This window comes from Triturus cristatus, chromosome 6 (assembly GCF_964204655.1).
Source record: "Triturus cristatus chromosome 6, aTriCri1.1, whole genome shotgun sequence".
Taxonomy (NCBI): domain Eukaryota; kingdom Metazoa; phylum Chordata; class Amphibia; order Caudata; family Salamandridae; genus Triturus; species Triturus cristatus.
In genome coordinates this window covers 1,948,835,495-1,948,848,934 of record NC_140589.1, presented here as the reverse complement: position 1 = coordinate 1,948,848,934, position 13,440 = coordinate 1,948,835,495, and the positions used below count along the sequence as shown (strand labels likewise).

At 43.3% G+C, this 13,440-nt stretch overlaps 1 long non-coding RNA gene across 2 annotated transcripts in view; it reads left to right on the top strand.

Moving 5' to 3' along the window:
* Window positions 1-13,440, top strand: part of LOC146822573 (uncharacterized) — a 120,540-nt gene that overhangs the window by 71,650 nt on the left and 35,450 nt on the right. Inside the window, exon 3 of one of the 2 annotated variants that reach the window (XR_014963332.1) lies at window positions 496-786. The exons of the other annotated variant lie outside the window; for it this stretch is intronic. This is a non-coding gene — a long non-coding RNA (uncharacterized LOC146822573). Of the gene's footprint in view, window positions 1-495; window positions 787-13,440 lie in introns of those variants that run through there. 2 annotated transcript variants of the gene reach the window in all.

Here is a 13,440-nt window from a genome sequence, read left to right as displayed (position 1 = left end):
GACATCTGGAGACACAATAAACCTTGATGGATTGGATGTCCCATGAAAGACGGGTCAAGCGTATTTTCGCAAGCCTTTTAAAAGAAATGTAAGTAAGTTTCTTTCCTGAATAACGACTTAGTGTCAGCAATATCACTAAATAAAGGACCACTTTGGTCTCACACTGGGAGTTTAAAATACGTGCTTGGTGGTGGTATTTGTAAAATTACTTTCCCTGTCTTTTTTTAGAGCCACGATACGTGCGTCATTGCATGCAACATACTAGCTGCATAAATGGAAAGTGAGCTACCTAATTAGAATGACAAATGCAGCTTTCTTTCTCGAGTATTTCTTTTCTTTTCTTTCTTTCTTTGGATTTTCCAAACCTGTTCTGATGCATAATATTTACTGATAAACCGGTGTTCACCTAACATGTGAAGCATTTCCTTTTCTGTTTAAATATATAGGGAAATTTGGGTCAATTATTTATTACTTTTTATGTATGTGTTGTTTCAGGTCTTCCTGGGGCCTTTCTGTTTTTTGAAATATACATCTGGTCCTGATGAAGGTGGCAACATTGCCATCGAAACGCGTCGACCACTGATCTTGTGATATTAAGATCCTGCCTTTGCAGTTGTCTCATCAATTTCAGATGACATTGATGTATTTCATGTTTTAAATGTCGAGTACATGAGAAAACCAAAAAAAAGTTTCTATTGTTGTTGTTTTTGTTTCATGTATGAATGTGGAATGTGTGGGTATGGATATGAATGAGAAGGTATGATGTTATAATATTTTTGCTTTATGGTTTATGTGCCCTAGGATGGCTGTCTATATGATGCAGTTTCACTGTAATGAATTTAATCAGTGTTTATTATATATGATTTGATTATGAAAAATGTATTAAGTTGATCTATGACGAATCGAATAAGTCAAATAACAAAAAATAAAATTAACAAAAATTATTATAAAAAAAACTCTTTTCTTGTGTGTAGCATCATTGCTTTTAGACCTGATCTTTTCCCTTGTACAATTAATTTGTTTGTTTCAAAAAAAGAGGTCGTGAGGGAAGGTTTACTATTTGTTAGAGCCTCTGTCTGAACACAAACTAATCCAGAAGCCAACTCTGAACCATCTATTGATCGCACAGGCTCAGGTTTTTCTTTAGGAACTTTTGTGAGCCCGAGCTTGGCAAATAGGGTCAGATCAAAGAAATTGCCTGTGGCCCCTGAGTCAATAAGCATGGATATTATGTGCCTCCGCCGTGGGGATAGGATTACTGTGACTCGGATTGTCAGATGCCGTGAAATTTGTATTCCTACATTGGTAAGATATTGCGAGATTTGTACTGCTTCTCTCAATGAGACGATCTCCCTACTGGCCAAGAGCCTTAGATTTCTCTGTTTGATCGATCTCTACACTAGCCACAGCCTTAGTATTTTTTTGTTTTGCAGAACATTCCCTAGTGAAACGACCAGTTTTACCACAATAAAGACAAATGCTTTATTTGCAGCATCATTATTTTTCCTCATTAGATAGTGGACACCTTATAACTCCTATCTGCATAGATTCAGTATCAAGAGTCTTACTTGTCGGTTTTGAGAACAATTACTCTGGTGTAACTGCGAGATCTGTCACCCTTTCGCTCGCCCAATCCGTGATCTTACTTAACCACAAGATCAATTCATTCTGCACAATCTTTGGGCAGATCAACGATGTGCGAGAGGGAATCCTTAAGGCCAGCTCTTATCCCTTGATAGAATATGGATGTTCTATTCTCTTCCGGCCAGTGTGTTTCACCACCAGTCGATTGAAAGTAGTGATATAAGTCGGCAGGTCTTTAGAACCTTGTTGTAGGTTTAATAACTCACTGTCACTTGCTTGGAAAAACAACTGTTTTGCAAATAACTTTATCATGGCAGCCTTAAAAGCAGAATAGTTGTACAACTGGAAATAGTTTGTTTCTATTAAAGTAATTGCCCAGTTAGCGTATACACCTCCTAAATAAGAGTTTACAATCATTACTTTAGCAGCGCCATTGGGGAACGCCTGAGGTTTGCATAGGAATTGTAATTGGCATTGACTCATAAAGGCTACACATTTAGTACTGTCACCATGAAAGTGTTCTGCAGCTGCAAAGGGCACAATACTGGGTGTAGAGACAAATGTATTCAGATACTGGTCAGTAGTTGTAAATGCCCCTCTCTGAAATGCTTCTCCAAACACAGGCTGGGTCAAAACTGGGCAACTATCTTTGGGTTTAGTATCCCTCCATTGTGTGAAATGTCCTCTCTCATCGCAACTCTTCCTCAAGTGTTACATTTTTTCCTTTTAACCTATTCAGATCTAGTTGCGCCTGCTGCATTAACTCAGACAGATTGTTAGCGTCATTGAGGTCCTCTGAAAAGGCACGTGCTAGATCGTCCATGAAAATTTGATCTAGATTGGTCATGGCGCCGCCTGAAAGAAATGTTAGGTGTGTGGCTTAAGCCAGCTACCTGGATCCCAGATGATTCCAATTGGGCGATGAAATTAGTTTCCAAATCCTCCCGAGACTTGCCCTCAGTTTACCGGAGGAGACTCGGCTCCAGTAGCAAATCCCAGGGGGAAGTGGTTTGGGATTACGAGAGCGTGTACAGTCAAAGATGCTGTGGCTCGTCTACTCAACAGCAACACTGCAGGAGGCATTCACACCAGTCTGAGGAATGGTACTGACAGATATTTTACCTATAAACAAACAAATAATAAGGCTTTAGTCTTGTATGAACTGTATCTCTTTATGTATTGCATCACGAAAGCGGTTCAAATCTCAACCAGCCTTTAGTTTTGTTCTTGTTTTGTTTTCATTTAGATTGTCCGTAGAGGCATCTTTAGCAAAATGTTCGAAACTGTAGTGAGTATGATTTCAGCATCAAACCCACAAAAAAATTTGGACGGGATTAGCTTCACCCAAGTCTTCTCTGTCAGAGCCCTGCCAACAGTATGTACAAGTTGAACAAAAACACTGGTTACCTTTGTTTGCAGCACGATGTTGCGACTGAGCTCAGTGCATAGTAAAATCAAGTCTGTTAATGCGTCTCTCCTTTTCTTCTTGTTCTTTTTCCACCCATGTGTGAGACTAATGCAGGATGTTCTTTGCAGTGAGGTCGATGCGGGAGGTCGAAGCGGGAGTATCAAGGGTACTAGTAAGACAAGAGTTGTGAAAGCCGGGAAAAGGGTAAATGGCACGCGATAAGGCTAAGCGAAGGGGATGAGTGTAGGCAGCCTTTAAATAAGACTGCTTTAGAACATTCATAAAGGTCACATTCTAATTGTTTGTAACAAGGAACAGGTGCAGGGGATTAATTTGATGAGGGCTGTCTTCCTGAAGGTTCATGTTGAGGCCTTCTATGCAGGTTGCTCGATGCTTATTCTGGTGGATTTTCTGGATGTTTCCATGGCGCCTGAAACCTGATCTTGCATATGCATGGCAAAACCTTTGTAAAAGCTATTAAGCCTTTTCAAACAAATTAGGGAACACCAGCTGCAGCTAGTTATTACCAGCAGCATGTAATATGGTCAAAAGGTACAGTACAGGACGTTTGTTCATTCATAAGTGTTGGGAGGAATGATACGAGTCATACCCGTATATCGTGATAGTCAAGAGAGGTAAGCCATGACAGGAATCCTGACATGCTTACGCACCAAGTTTTGGAACTTGCGATCGTCAGCCCTTCTGGCTCGCACCACTCTCAGTCAGAGGCAGCAAGTAAAATGTGATTTTCTGCACATGGAACATAAATAGACATTGCAGATCGTACAGTGGGTTTTCAAAGATGTGATTTCATTATTGTATCGACCTTTGGACCCTGATGCTGGGATGGAAAAGGAGTGTCCTTTGCCCATCTGGGTAGTAAGAATATTCATAATTGGGCTGTGGAGGAAGCACATAGCCTCGGGTCCTGGGACAGCTGCACTTACTACTGCATACAGCTCTGTCGTTGTGAAGCTGTCGACGTGAGCCTTTTCAGGGGCCCACCAGTGCAAGGGTTCGCCCTTCTTTGTCCTTTAGTCCTCAGACCAACAAAATAGAGATTGGTACGGAAGCTGTAATATCAAAAAAATAGTTTATTATCACTCATGAGTGGGACTACATCAATACAGAACCCCAGGCAATGTATGAGGCAGTACATGGAATACAGAAACTAGGGTGCTTTTATGCACCTTTTGTTGCAGTGTAAGCATGGAGACTCAAAAAGAGGCAGCACAAGTATATACAAGAATAGCTATTCACATATATAGACATACAGAAATCATTTAGTCAAAAGAGTGGGAGGGGAAACTAAACTGCTTACATCAGTTGGAATAGCCTGACAGTTACACTCTAGGACAGATGCATTCTAGCAGCTACAAGCCTTTCTGAGCATGCACAGTGCTCTGGCTCAGTACTGAAGGAGTTAATTGTAGTTGATGACTCAGGCAGAATGGCAAAACAGGCGACAGTGAAGACGGAAAGGAGCACATGGCAAGTGCATAGCTAACTAAAATGGATGCCAAAACAAAATGGCTTCAGCTCATACTAACAGCGATTTCTGTCGGTTTCCACAGACAACCCATTTAGCATTAGCTGAAGACATCTCTATGATTTTAGAAGGAACAAAGAAAATATCTTGCACATCAATTTTCATCATAGCGCTAACTTCTTGGTCTAACACATATTGGGCTATCAAATTCTTATCATTTCATTTGGTGGGTATACAAGTAGCGATACAAAGAGAACAAAGCATTGGGCCACATTGTATGCATAAACAGCATGACAGTAGGATCGCAAATAATATACATAGAATTGTCAGCAGTTTCCAGCCCCAGGTAACAAACAATGCCCATAACCAGCCAGCTAAAGTCCGTGTTCTGAATCTGGATGAATTTCAGTGGCTATCTTATGTAATTTAGAGATTGCATCAAAAACTGAAGGGGCGTGATCAGGGATATAGACACAGCAACTGCTCCCGATGATGTAACATGCAGCACCACGATCAGCCAACACGACATCGAGGACCATTCTATTTTGGAGTGCCACAACCCTCGCAATTTGCAGCTCTTCTGTGATGTTTCCAAGTGCCATAGCTGTTTGGTTGGTTACAGCCTCTACAACACGTGCCAAACGTCTGATTTTCCGGATGTTTAAGGCAGCACCAACAAAGAAGAACAACACCTAATTAAAGTCAACATATTGCTGCAGTGCAGTGTCAGTTTGATCCACCGCATTATGATTCATTGTCCTCTTAAATCTGTTTTTGGAAACGTCATTAAACAGTTTATAGTCTTTATGGTAGGATACAAGAGCCAAAAACACAGGTGGTAGCAAAAAGTTCCTGACCAACCAATGGGTAAATGGTAGTATCCTTTATTCCCACAGATAGAGTATGTATTGTGCGATGATGTAAAACTGCTGTTATTTACTCCAGTAATATTCAATACCAGAGTACAGTCGCTTTCCCCACGGGAATATTACAAACATTGTTCACACACAGGTCTGCTCGAGCTCTAGTAAGAGCAATAACAAAAGGTCCATTAACCTTGGCAGTTTGAGTGTTTGGGAAAACATAATGTGTGGAGGAATTTCCTCGGCGATGCTCCTCCATTTCCCATACAGTTCCTTTGGCCTGTGGTTCTCCTTCCTCATCAGGGTAACAGACTCTGTTTAGCTGAAAGTTCAGTCTTTCTACACCATAGTCAGTGATGTTAGCAACATGAGTAGCCCATAGCAGCGCAAACCAGGCTCTGCAGGAGCAGTTGTGTGAAAATGGCAGAGGAATAAAAGGCATTCCTCCCTTCTTCTGATGAGCTGGCATCATTCCACACACCCAACAGTTGGTATTGTTCGTAGCATTATGTGTGTGATGCAACATTTGAATGAACGTGTTGTTGAGATAAGAACGTCTATGCTTCTGCTCATGATAAGGGAGGGTGAAATAGTGGTGCTCAATGGGGACGAGTAGTAGCGGTCAGCAGATTTTGAGCAGGAGATACTCCCTCTACAATCCATGTTATCGTGGCAATGATGATAACAATGGAAGTAAGCCCAATGGTAAACACAATCTTTCGATCACAAACTTTTACAGCAGTCGATGTCTTTTACATAGGCATATTTATCTCTTCATTGAACAACAAAGCAGATGGAACCATAAAGTCCTGTGCAGCCGTTGGTTTCTTCACTGAGTTTGAGAGGAGTGTCCCTACCGGATTCCCCCCCCCCCCCTTTGTAGCTCAGGCTTCACTGACCCAGGACGGTGGCTCAACCAGTCTCTTCCAACAACAAACTTTCTCTTTTCCGGGGTCGCAGCTGATATGAGATGCACCAGGAATCGTGTGGTCCAGGAAGACTTCCTCAGGTTCTTCAGGTGACGTAGCTTGGCCTCTCTCTGTGTCCAGGATGTCCGGATAGTCCTTCAGCATAGCAGGTTCCACCAAGGTGGACGGTACTTTCTTGCAGTGGTTGAAATGGACCCAGTTCTTCCGATTGGTCACTCGGACTGCGGTTCTGGTCACCAAGAGCACCTGCTCAGGGCCGCGCCACCTCGGGGCTAGGGAATTGGCTCTCTGGAAGGACTTAATCACGACAAAGTCACCTGGCTGCAGACCATGGCCCTCACCCTTCGACCCGTCAGGAAGAGCTTCTCGAGCCTGTTGATAAATAGAAGACAAGCTGTCAGTTAACTGAGACAGGTAGTCACTCATCAACACACAAGGTACATCATGTCTAGGGCGTGGCTTAGGAGTCCCCCAAATATTCATTGGCCTTCCAAAAACCACCTCACACGGCATGAGGCCAGATCGTGTATGCGGCACCGATCTAATGGATAGCAAAGCCAAGGGCAGTGCATCAGGCCATTTCAAAGATGTGGAAGCCTGTATTTTAGCCAACTTAAGCTTGAGGGTAGAATTGTATCGTTCCACTAACCCTGCTGATTGTGGATGGAAAGCTGCATGGAACTGCTGCTTAGTTTCCAATCCTTTCATAAGGTACTCAACAACTTGCCCAATGAAATGGGGTCCGTTGTCACTCCACAAAACGCAACAAACGCCAAATCTGGGGAAAAACTCCTTTAGGAGCACCTTTGCTGTAGAAAGAGCTGTATTATCTTTCGTAGCGTATGCCTCTATCCATTTACTAAAGGCACAGACCACTACTAGAACATTCTTCAGGTTATTACAACGTTCTAGCTGGATGTAATCCATTTGCAGAACCTCAAAAGGTGCAGTTGGTATTGCAAACCCTCCTGTTGGAGTTTGTGTTCCCTTTCCAGGATTATACTGGAGACAAATCAGACAAGACTGGACTATCTTTTTAGCCGTGCCGGCAATCTCTGAATGATCCCAAACTTGCGTAAGCAACTTTGCTATGGAGTATGCTCCAACATGTGCCGGCCCATGTGCCATGTGAATCATAGGGTGTAAATAGGCTGTGGGTAGTCTCCACCTGGTCATGTCTTTATTTCTCCAACAGCCCTCATCATCTAGTGTTCCCTCCTTGGACCATTGATCTAGTTCATCAGCAGAGCCAGATCGCTGCATGTCCAGCACTTCTTGCCTGGCATCATGCCAAAGTTCAGCCTGTGACTTAACCAGATACATGGATATCGCTGCATTGCAGTCTCACGGGCTGTGTGATCCGCGAAGGCATTGCCCTGTCCTATTTTATCAGTCACTTTCTTGTGCGCGCTACACTTAAGAATCGCTACTTTCTTAGGGTATGTCAAAGCAGTAAGGAGATTATGTACTAATTCCCCATGCACTATTTGTGTCCCGTGTGAAGTAAGGAAGCCTCTTTCCTTCTAGAGTAGCCCAAAATCCTGAGCCACTCCAAAAGCATATCGGCTATCGGTGTAGATGTTAACAGGTCTGTGCTAAGCACACATGCTCTTGTCAGTGCTATCAACTCAGCTGCCTGAGCTGACTTCTGTGGGATGCGAGCGGTCTCAACAACCGTCTGAAGTGTCGTAATTGCATAAGCAGCTGATGTTGTGCCATTGGGCAGCTTCATGTAAGACCCGTCAACCCACAATTCCTAATCAACTTTAGAAAGAGGCATATCTTGTAGGTCAACCGACCCTTTGTCTGTTCCTCAGTAAGAATATACAATCATGAGACTCTTGTGACTGAGACTGAGTAGCTGGAAATGGTAATAGTGTAGCGGGATTTAAAGTCGAACATGTTTTCATTGTGATATGAGGGGCCAAGAGTGGCAATTCATATCCTGTCAAGCGAGCACTAGTTAAATGCTGCGTTTTCATCTGGTTTAAAAGGGCATCAACTGAATGAGGCACTAACACAAGCAATCTGTGTGAGAAGACTATTCCCTCACATTGACGTATGGACACAGCTGTTGCCGCCACCGCTTGAAAACACCCAGGCAATGCACGGGCGACTGGATCAAGGACAGCTGAGGAATATGCACAAGGACGCTGCTTATCACCGTGTGTCTGTACTGAAACTGAGAGAGCGCAACCATCCCTCTCGTGTACATAAAGTGTGAAGGGCTTCGTGTAGACTGGCGTTCCTAATACTGGTGCACAACAAAGAGCTTGACGTAACTGCTGGAAAGCATCCTGACATTCAGCAGTCCATGGGACGGGCATCGGAGTATCTTTAGTCAAAAGGGCCATCAAGGGTTTGACAATGTAAGGCAAAACTAGGAATCCACTGTCTACAAAAGGAAGTAAGACCAATCCGTGCACGAACATCCTTCTGAGTACGGGGCACAGGTGTGTCTAAAATAGCTTGAATGTGATCTGATGTGAGTGCACGTCCCTCCTTAGACAGGAGGTGACCTAAATAGGTAACCTGCTGTCTACAATATTGCAATTTCTTCCGAGAAACTTTATTTTGGTGAGATGCAAGGAATGAGACAAATGACCATGTTCCTTCTTCACACTGTTCAGGTGTATCAGCAGCCAACAAGATGTCATCAATGCCTGGCTATAGATGCTAGGACTCTCTGTATACCCCTGTGGAGCTCTACAAAATCTGAAGGAACGATTAATAAAGTGAAACCAAACAAATAACGGCTGTCAGGATGAATAGGTATCGAGAAGAAAGCATTCTTCAAGTCGATTACACTGAATGCAGTTGCAGTCGGAGGAACCATAGTAAGAAGTGTAATGATGTCAGAGACTACTGGGTATTGGGGCACTACAATCTTATTAACCTCTCGTAAGTCAATGATAGACCTGTATATTTTAGTATCAGCGTCTTTTTTTCAGAATGGGAAGGATAGGACTATTACAGATATTGTAAGGGACTTCTTCCACAACCCCTACTCTAATCAGACCTTGAACAATACATATTAGTGCCACTTCACCTTCTCTAGATATTTTATATTGAGGCAGTCGAGGCAATGAAGCACCTTCCCTCACTTGAATATGGACTGGTGGGATAACCATTTGTCCCACATCGGTATCTGATGTAGCCCACAAGGTACTAGGTAGCGATGCCAAAGCAATATTTTCTCTGAGACAAGACTTCTCAACCATAGGATAGTTATCATTCAAAATAACACGCACACCTTCTGGGGAACAACGTATCGCAGCACGAAAATATTTGAGCATATTGAGACCCACAATGTTGTCCGGCGTGTTAGGGGAAAGCAGAAAAGGACACGCGGCAGTGAATTTATCAACATGAAATGCAAGTGGCTGTGACAGTGGGCTAAGGGAAGGTGTCCCATCGAATCCTATCGGGCCCTAGGAACCAATTATTTAGACAGGGCGCTACGAGTAGCTCCTGTATCAACCAGAAACCGATCAGTAGAACCCAAGATGTTTGCATCGACATAAGGACCCTTCTGATCTACTGGGACTTCAACTGGGTCCTTACCCCATCCTAGGCATGCCTATGCATAATTAGTCCTTCAAATCCTCGGTCGGATAATCGGACATTTGATATTGATTTCGCCTTTCAAAAGTATTAGAGGAATTTGGAGCATGCTCAACTGCCTCAAACCTAGTGCGATCAGCCATACCTCCCCTATTTCCTAAGTTCCCTGAGCGGCTTCTCGCATGTCCTCTACCACGCTGATACTGCTTCCTTGCAAAAGGGGGCACTCAAATCGCCAATGTCCAATCTCCTTACAGTAAGCACACTGGTCAGAATACAAAGTTATTTGAGGGAAATGAGGTGCACCAGAGTGATACATCGCACGTCCGCCTCTACCACCACCTCTATAAGACGGACCATAAACCTGAGTTAACATAACCTTTGTTTTTAAGTCTTTAGCCTTTTTATCCTCATTGCCCTTTACTTCCAATTCCTGACGCTCATAATAGTGGGCCATGGTCAAAAGAGACTGGGGAAGATGTAGTCCATGAACTCTCGCTGGCCTTTAGGCGACTAGCTATTCCTGGCAACATGTTCGCGACAAATTTGTCAACGAACAGATGCTTGCCGGTGTCATCTGTCAGCGACTGCCCACTAAAGTCATGGAATGTCTCCTCAAAACGTGTAAAGAAATCAGAAACTGATTCGTCCACTTTCTGCTTACAAGACGCTAACATTGTCCAATCTATCTTTTTAGGAGGTATAAGAGTTTTCAACTTAGTTATTATAGCCTTTGGGAGGTCTAAAATCTCTTGTTGCAGTTTCCGTGAAGGTTCACGTGCTGCGTCTAGTCTCTCTATTTCTACCCAATTATCTACGAAAGCTGTACGATCGTCTAATTTCCGAATCAATCTCCACATATCAGGGGGTAAGATAAGCCCAAAAAACATATCAATATCAGGCAAAGTCATAATACAAGAACTAATAACTCCTTCAACCTCCTCATAAAAAGCAGCCGGATTTTTCCGTGGGTCAGACAAAGCAGCTTTAAGAGCCATGACATCCGCTGTACTCCAAGGAGTATAAACCCAATTATAAACAAAATATCCCTTCGCACCAGTTGAATCTTTGTCACTTTTACCCGCACCCCTAGGAGAAACATATAAAGGCGCAGCTTCACGCATTGGTTTCCCATGAACTACAGAAATACTAGTTTCCTTATCTGTCCCTGGATCTTCATCATGTGACACGGGTGTCTGATCTGTTTGTTCAGCTGGAACTGTACCATCTGTCTTTTCTCCTCTCGCAAACGGAATGCATCAGTTCGTAGTTCAATCACTCGTCTAATTAAATTGGCCACCTGAGAAGGGAGAAAAAGACCATCATTCAATTGTATATGATCACATTTAATATCAGCAGGTTCTAATTCATCTGAATATTTCCTAAAACTAAGTGTTCCTTCCCCTGTAAACGACTCTGCAAAATATAACTGCTGATTCTGGCCATTGGTGAACCATTGCTATAAGGTCTGGAGTAGAGGTGGGACCGCAAGCTGCTTTACGAGCAGCTGATCTAAGAGCAGCCGCACGCTCAGCAGGCAGCAGAGAGCGAGTCTTTCGTCTACCTTCTGCATCTGTCCCTTTCTGACCTGAGAAAGATGTATCAACATCTAAATCGTCCTCAGGGGCAGAGGGAAAAGTATATGGAGGCGGAGATCGATTTAACACAATTGAGTCATCCCGAGGTTTATTAAGTAGAACATTAAGGGAGCGCCGGACTGGGTATTGGCCATTTACCTCTAGACAACGCTCCCTATCCTCTTTCTCTTTTATTTCTTTAATCTCTTTATTTTTGAGTTCCGGCGCTTTCATATAGATATTTTTGCGCTGTTTTTTATCTGTTATAACTTGCTCTTTCCTCACTCTCTCTCATGTGCTTCTTTCTCCCACATTCACACACAATCAAACATATCTTGTCAGCTTTTATCCTTGAACACACATTGTTCCACATACTGAATCTTTCTAAGGTCAAATGACCCATTCAGTGGCCATCGTAAATCAGGATCCTTTTTTGTGTATTTATTCCACAATGCACTATACATTATGGAAGTAATACCGTGTTTAACGTACATGTACCTATTTGGTGTCCCTTCAGGGTGAGCCAGCTGACTTTGTTCTAAATCCATTTTGGTACCTCCAAGAAAGCAACACATCTTACGAAGTGTGCTAGAAAGAGGCATGCCAAAAATATTATAGTAAATCTAATATTATAACAAAAGGGTACTAATCACAAATACAGTACCGTTCCAAATATTCAAAAGTTATAGAAAAAGCTCCTCAATGCCTGCCTATGTATGTTGCAACGTACATATTACCCAAACCAAACCAGAATTTTGGCCAAACAAACCAGGAATCAAGAGTGCCGCTAAAGCGACCTTACCAAACAAAACTCTCCAGCCTCCAACTGCCAAGTTCTGAATTCAACCTAATGGTCACTGTAAGACGAACGCCAAAGGGATCTCAGCCGGGACCGGTCACCACCAGGAGGGTCAAATTGGGAAAATCGCAAAAGCACTTTGGTCTACAAAGACGAGGGTCTCCTCGTGCAGCGTACGTCCTCAGCGAGATTCCAAACCTCCGTCAAGACCACTCCGCCGGGCAGCCATGTCTCTGATGAGCCCCACGTGACGGGCGCCAAGTTGTAGAAGTGAGCATTTTCAGGGGCCCACCAGTGCAAGGGTTCGCCCTTCTTTGTCCTTTAGTCCTTAGACCAACAAAATAGAGATTGGCACGGAAGCTGTAATATCAAAACAATAGTTTATTATCACTCATGAGTGGGACTACATCGATACAGAGCCCTCAGGCAATGTATGAGGCAGTACATGGAATACAGAAACCAGGGTGCTTTTATACACCTTTTTTTGCAGTGTAAGCATGGAGACTCAAAAAGAGGTGGTACAAGTATACGCAAGAATAGCTATTCACATATATGGACATACAGAAATCACTTAGTCAACAGAGTGGGAGGGGAAACTAAACTGCTTACATCAGTTGGAATAGCCTAACAGTTACACTCTAGGACAGATGCATTCTAGCAGCTACAGCCTTTCTGAGCATGCGCAGTGCTCTGGCTCAGTACTGAAGGAGTTAATTATAGTTGATGACTCAGGCAGAATAGCAAAACAGGCGGCAGTGAAGACGGAAGGAGCACATGGAGAGCACATGGTAAGCACATGGCTAACTAAAATGGATGCCAAAACAAAATGGCTTCAGCTCATGCGAACAGCGATTTCTGTCGGTTTCCACAAAGCAACCACCTTCCACCAGGAAATGCTTCCTTTGAGTGCCATCCGCTACTCCAAACAGCTTAAACTCTCCCATCCTCTGCATTGTGGCTCTAGTCGTGAAACACTCTGCCATGCAAAAGAGCTAATTTCAACACAGGGGCTATTCTCTTTCTTTCCTTGCTGCTCTTCTGGTTCTGTGATTTGGCCAGGATTGTGCTGCTGAACTTAAACTCTGATTGTAAATGCACCATATCACTAAGGTCATAACCCATGTGACAAGCACTGATGAAGGATGTGTGAATCACCCCACCATCCACATACCCCACAAACTTTCATTTACGGATAGTGAGACCAGTGGACTTTCACAATGGTTCTTT